The sequence below is a fragment of the Equus quagga genome, chromosome 15 (genome assembly GCF_021613505.1).
Source record: "Equus quagga isolate Etosha38 chromosome 15, UCLA_HA_Equagga_1.0, whole genome shotgun sequence".
NCBI lineage: Eukaryota > Metazoa > Chordata > Mammalia > Perissodactyla > Equidae > Equus > Equus quagga.
In genome coordinates, this window is record NC_060281.1 from 36,576,898 (window position 1) to 36,583,620 (window position 6,723).

General features: G+C 41.9%; 2 non-coding genes across 2 annotated transcripts; one reads left to right on the forward strand and one right to left on the reverse strand.

Annotated features, from left to right (window-relative positions):
• The first annotated feature begins 347 nt into the window (after positions 1–347).
• Positions 348–429, forward strand: TRNAS-GCU (transfer RNA serine (anticodon GCU)). Its single transcript has one exon. It is a non-coding gene; the product is annotated as a tRNA-Ser (tRNA).
• Positions 430–4,917: 4,488 nt separating this feature from the next.
• TRNAQ-UUG (transfer RNA glutamine (anticodon UUG)) lies at positions 4,918–4,989 on the reverse strand. Its single transcript has one exon. It is a non-coding gene; the product is annotated as a tRNA-Gln (tRNA).
• Positions 4,990–6,723: the final 1,734 nt, after the last annotated feature.

A 6,723-nucleotide genomic window follows, 5' to 3' on the forward strand; every position in this document is an offset into this window, starting at 1 on the left:
TAGTTTCTGGGAGAACAGAAAGCGGTTGGCTGGAGCGAATTCAGCAAATCAGGGTTGAAATCCTGGCTCTGTTCATTCATCCATTCGTGTGTTCAACAAGGATCTACCTATTTAATACATAAGCACACTGGTTTTACCTGTTCATTTCACGTGTGCCAAGTAACCGAACCACTGGAAGCGTCATCTATTAGTTTTGTGGTTGCTGTGAAATGTACCTAAAAATATCTGATTGTGGGTATGATTGTGAAGATTGTATCACGATTAAACCAGAGAAAAGGCAATTAGATACAGTACTACTAAAGAAGGAAATGTGGGGATGAAGAACTTGATTCTGCATAGTTGCACATGACGAGGTGGCCGAGTGGTTAAGGCGATGGACTGCTAATCCATTGTGCTCTGCACGCGTGGGTTCGAATCCCACCCTCGTCGTGAGGCTTCCCAAACCTTTAAGGAAAACCGTAGCTTTGTAAAAACTGACTACTCAGCGTTTACCTTTGGTGGGTTAATTGTTCATTGGCTGTAAATTTAGTAAATTGTTTGACTTCTGCGGTAATTAGTTTCTCAGTATGAATACTTTCTGGAGTCCCAGGGACTGTTCCTCTTCAGTAGCACTTGCAGTTTTAAGTTACCAGCTGAATCATTTGAAAAGTGTTTACTTTCACCATCTAAAGTGGTAATCTCCTTGAGGGCAGGAAACATATTCATACTCACCACGCAGTCTCCAGGTCTTTTGAGGAAGCAACTGAATAATTACTTGAGAGATATAGAAAAACATTGCCTAACGAACTTAAAATGATAAAATCGTCCAGAGAGAGGTAGGCAACGAATTATTTATATTGTATTTTGCAGGACATTTTCAGCCTAGTTTTAACTGTACTGCAATTTTCACGTTTGCTAATTTAAAGTGTCCTCCTCCCAATAAAATACTTAACCATTACTGCTAAAGATCTCTGACTTTGAGGAAGAGGGTATGTCTCTGCTTAAAGACACAAGACCGAAAATACACCTCACACCACATTCCCAGTTAGATCCACAGATTCCCTCTTTAGCAAGACAGAAAAGAATGCCAATATTCTGTAGTTTCTGCTTGTCATTTCCATCTTGTGTGGGTTTTGGGGAAAAACTCTTCCTTGTATTTCTTTCTTTTGTTTAACTTTTTGAATAGGCATTACATTTACATGGTTCCAAAGGTACAAAAAGCTATACAACAAAATCTTGCACTCATCGTTATTCCACAACCATCTAATTACATTCCCCACAGATAATTATGTTAGTAATTCCTTCCAGAATCATATTAAGCATATATGAATTTTTATATTACATAAAATAATAATGTTTTTATCTCAAAAAGAGATGACACAAATGATAACATACTATGCACATTGGTCTGTACTTTGCCTTTTCCCCTAACCAATATATCTTGGAAAGCTTTCCACATCATAACAAAAAGTGATACCTTATTCTTTTCCAAGGATGCATGGTATTCCAACGTATGGATTACTGTATATTATTTAAGTAGCCCTCTATTGGACATTTAGGTTTTTCACATCTTTTGCTATTACAAACTATGCTGCAATGAATAACTTTATATATAATTTTGAATGTATGCGTCTGTAATACTGTAATGTAAATTTTTAGGAATGAGTTTGCCATGTCCTAGGATATAGACATTTGAAATATTGCCAAATTGCCCTCCAAAGGAATTTTGTTAATCTACACTCCCAGTCAGTAATGATGGAAGTCCTTGCTCCCCTCACCTTCCTCAACATAATGTGTTGTCAACCTTGGGGTCTCTGTTAATTTAGTAGGTGAAAGTGACATTGCCGTGCAATTTAATTTTCATTTCTCTTATTACAACAAAATATTTGTTACATTTATAAAAATAGAATCACTTTTGCTTTTATTCATTTGATTTTTCATTTTTTTTTCTTTTCTTTCTTTCTTTCTCTCTCTTTTTTTTTTTTTTTTTTGGAAGCTGAAAGCAATATTTGAGGTGCGGTCTTCAGGCTGCTTCATGTGCTTGCTGTGAATAAAGAATTCTGGACCTCATTCTTGACCTGTTAAATTATGATCTCAGGGAGTGTGACCTAGAATCTGTGATTTAATAAATCATCCAAATATTTATTATGTTAACTTTAAAGCATTGTATATGGCTGAGGTATCTACATGTTACATCCAATCACCCAGAATTCTCTTTATTTCCGTAAATGTCCAACCCAGGAAAGCTACTCCTGCCTTCAATCTTCCTAGTCACATATTTCGTATCTTGGACAGACTCGAAAATCTGTTTTCATGTCCTCAGGAAATTGTCTGCCATTAATTCTTCCAGTCCTCTACTCTGGACACACCTTCTCTACACGGTGTATTGCATCCTCAAGTCCTGAGTTAAATCTTCTCAGACAAAGAAATTTTCCTGGGATGTATCTGTAAATCTTTGAGGGAACCGTTGAAGAAAAATTGCATCAGATGGAGTTAAACAGGCCAGGAAGACTTTACTTAAGACTATTACAATAGAGGAGAGAGGCTGAACTCAACTTAGTACAGCAGAGGCATCTGGGGATTTACAGCCAGTGCGCAACATATGGGAATCATTGGATGGGAAATTACTAAAAGGAACTTGATCAAATATCAGGAGTGGAGGTATTGGATGTCAAGGGGGCTAAGAGTTCTCAATAAAGTAGCTATTAGGATTCTTGCCCAAATTGGACTTATTAGTATTCTTTACTAAAATTGGGTTTGGCAGGCCAAGATGGGGCATAGTTTAGAAGACGGCTCAGAGGAGCCTAAATTTGGGTCAAGGAGGGGGTCCTTGTCAACCTGAGGATCCCTTCAGCTTCCTGAAGGTATAGGAGACCCACAGAGGATGTAAGGTACTAGTAGAGGTGCCCACATGCTCTCCAAGCCTCTTCACGTGTTTGCGGCTCGTTCCACCTCCTGTAGCAGCTGCTCTTGCCCTTCCCTTCAGTCCTGGGTGACTTGGGTGCAGGCACCTCTCCAGTCAGGTCTTTTTCACCACCTTAATTTAGAACCTTGGAATAAATTCTAGTAACTGGATTTGAGCTAGGATAAGTGGGTCTTTGATGCGGGATATGATCACAGTGATTACATCATTAAATTCTTTTTCAAGATTTGGGAAGAAGTGGTCCTCCCTTATGTTACAGTTATATTATAAATTCCCAGGAGTGTGGTTGGAAATCTGGGATCTATTTGACGAGTTGACTTTGGGTTAGGATGTCAGTGCTGTGGATGGCTGAGAGAGCTAGAGGCTGGAGGTGGTGATGTTTGGAAGAAGAACTGCAGTTATAAATTTCCCACACACAGAAGGCTTATTAGGCTATCGCAGAAATGAGAGGATAATTTGGGGGAGACCTCATAACATTAGCATCAACAAAGTGGAAAGAAGGCAGGACCACATCTGCTAAAGCAACACCCCAAGTAGAAATTGTTGTTTCCCTCTGCAATCAGCATCCTTACATTCCATATAAGAGGAGGTACGATCAATCACCCATAGTGGGAACCGAAAGAACCTGTTTTCATAAGCATAGTAACCTTCATTTGTTACAGATTCTCTGTGTAACCAATAGTAATTCATAACGCAAGCTAGTGAAATATTTACATTTTAATGCATTATTGGAACTGGTGAGAGTAGAACTTGATTTGCTTTTGTGTTGCATATGAGAATACTATAATACCGACATAATAAGGACCCTGAAAATATTATGGATCACTGAATTTAAAGGTTGTCTCTTATGACGTAGAAGAGATTAATTTGTACAGAACACAGATGCCTGTCTCTTCCTAATTTAGTTCCTGGCCTGCTGAAGGAAATCGTTCCTCCCTCCAGCTCACGTTTCTCACTCCATTCTAAGGGCAAAGCGAGTGTCTGTCTGGAACTTTCCTGACATTCCAGGTTTGGTCAGCTTCATCTCCAACTCTTCCCCTGTCTACACACTGAGAGTAATTTTTCGCGGGGACATTTCTTGTCCCTGAGCCTCAGCTCCGCGAAACAGTTTCCCGGGTGCGAGTGTTCGGCAGTTTCAGGGAAGGATGCGGTCAGAGGTTCGCTCCACTTCCCCCAGACCGCAGGGGCGGGAGAGACCAGAGGCCGGCGGAAGGGTGAAGGCAGAAGACCTTCCACCGCCACTGCCTTCCTCTCCCACACACGCTTGGATTCCTCTCTGGGCCCCTCCACTGCGTGTAGCCCTTTCTGCGCGCTTTACTCACAACACATGCGGGCGATTGGTGATGAACTGGGAGTGCCAGCTCCCGGCGCGGGGGGCCCACGACCCGTGGGGCAGTGACTTTCCCGCCGGCCAGGGGGGCCGAGCCGCTTGGACTGCAGGAACCTCGCGCTCCGCTGTTGCCGGCTTTTGACGAGTTTCCAGGCCGGCTTTGCAGTTTGGGGTGGATGGTGAGGACGAGAAGGAACGAGAGAAAGCAGAAGAGAGTGAAATGTCTCGGAGAAATGGGGATGGCGAGAGGGGGTGACAAGTGAGCCCGGGACGTGAGGTTCACAGCGAAGACCGTGCGCCCGGGGCCCGAGGCTCGGGAACGCCGCGCGGGGGTTTCGGCTCAGGAGCGGCGAGGAAGCCTTTGTACCTGCAGATCTGGGGGAGGTGGTGTCTCCATCACAGGAATTGGGCGCTGCTGGAGCTTTTCCGCCGGGGCCCCTGAGAAGTTCTTGATTTCTCTGGGAGCGGCGATCGTTTCTAGTCAGTTCCTTGCTGGCAAAGTTTGTGCGCTTTGAAAGCTGAATTTAAAAGAATCCGATACTTCCCAGATGAAAGTATTGGGTTCTTATGTTTGAATAGAGTAGGAGAACCGAATACTGCTGCATACGCCCACAGATGTGTAAACAGAGGAAGCGTTATTTCACGTTCGAATGTCATTCCAGGAACTATAAAAGGTTCTTCTGAGAGGCCCCACCGAGATTCGAACTCGGATTGCTGGATTCAAAGTCCAGAGTGCTAACCATTACACCATGGGACCAACCGAAAAGGTTAGCGACCCTCCCTAGCCGTGATTAAAATATCTTAAAATATCTTCTCGATAATAACTTCGCAGTGGCTTCAACCCAGAAGCGTTAGGTCAGGCTTCAGAGAAACCACACCGATAATGAAATCTGATGCTTTGTTCTTGCTGGAGAAGAGGCGATGGGCAAAACACAATTCAGGGCAATTGGGGCGCTCTCCCCTGAGCTCCTGCAGGGAGCGTAAGTTAGCTTTCAGAAGATAGCAGGGGTGGATCCACATTTTGTGAGGTCTAAAGTTTACACAATTTAGGGAGTCCTCTTTAAGAAAAAGAATAGATATTATCAACACAAAATTAGATATAGACACTCCAAGGAGTATATGATGTATTTGATGATAAGTTGGAGTAGAAAGAGGCAGCAGTCTTAACTGATCTCCGTTATAATATACTTTTGCAAGTTTTACAAAAACATATGTTTCATACAGGGCGACCCCTTCCAGGTCCTTAGAAAGGGTTCATGCAAGTGAGAGGTCTTGACGCACTTCATGAGGCTTACGATAAATACCCCTCTGAAGAGCAGTTTGGCAACATCTATCAAAATAATCTCTATCTCAGCAATTGTTCTTTAAAAAGCCATTCTTCAGAAATGCAAACACCTAAGGATGCTTATTGTAACATTTTGCGATATCAGAAACTTGAAAATGTGCCTGCCCACTTAATTGAAATAATATACAGCTACTAAAAAGAATGGGATAGAGGTAGGTACCCACATGTTGGCTTGGCAGTTTCTGGAGAGGATTTAGTCTAAGTTTAAAACAAACAAACAAAATCCAGCAATTTGCTGAATTGTAATACGCAGCATGACCTATTTTTTATGTCATAATTTCTGTTTCTATATTAATTTTTAAATAGGTTTAAGGAATATATACCAAACTCTTGGCATGAACTTTTCTGAGAAATGGAATTGGGGATGAAGGAGTTTTTCACTTACGCTGTGTTCACTTTTGTGATATATATATTTTTTATTTACAGGTGTATATCACTTTAGTAGTTAAAAGGAAAAATCTACAAAAAAATTAACGTCCTTCAGTTGAGGACTTAGAAGTCATGTTTACTCCATGTTTGACTGCCTACTGTGCTCAGCACGGTGGTGATGATGGCATGCAGAAAACGAAAGAGGTAGAAGATAGAAGACCCGACTGCAAAGGATTAACAGATGGTTAGGGGAAAACCATAAAAGATAATTGCAAAATGTTAATAGTGGCTGGGAAAATGAATGAGGAAGCTCCATCCGTGTCCTTTGAGGATCTGATGGCTCCGGCACATAGACAAAACTTTTATATACAATTTCATTGAGTTTAGCGACTCACTCAAGACCGCTTACAGAACCCAAGGATAAGAATTTTTGATTTGGAGATTTCCAAAAAACATGTTCTGATTCTTCAAAGCCTCTTGAATCAGAAATGCCAAAATGTGAGTAATCAATAAGGACCAAAGAAGAAGGAAAGAGAGAGTGGGGAAAGAGAGCCATTCAGTAATTCAACAAATATTCCTCGGGCATCTGTTATTTATTGAGCGCTCTTAACAAGGCCGTTGGGGCAGGCTGGGTAGGGAGGAGGACGAGGAATCGTCTGGCACTTGCGATGATTCCTATGCTTCTAGATCTCTGGCAGAATCTGGTGGCCGCAGGCTTTTCCTCTTGCAATAGCGTTTTCTCTTTGGTTAACTGCATCCATTCTAGCACTGCCAGCT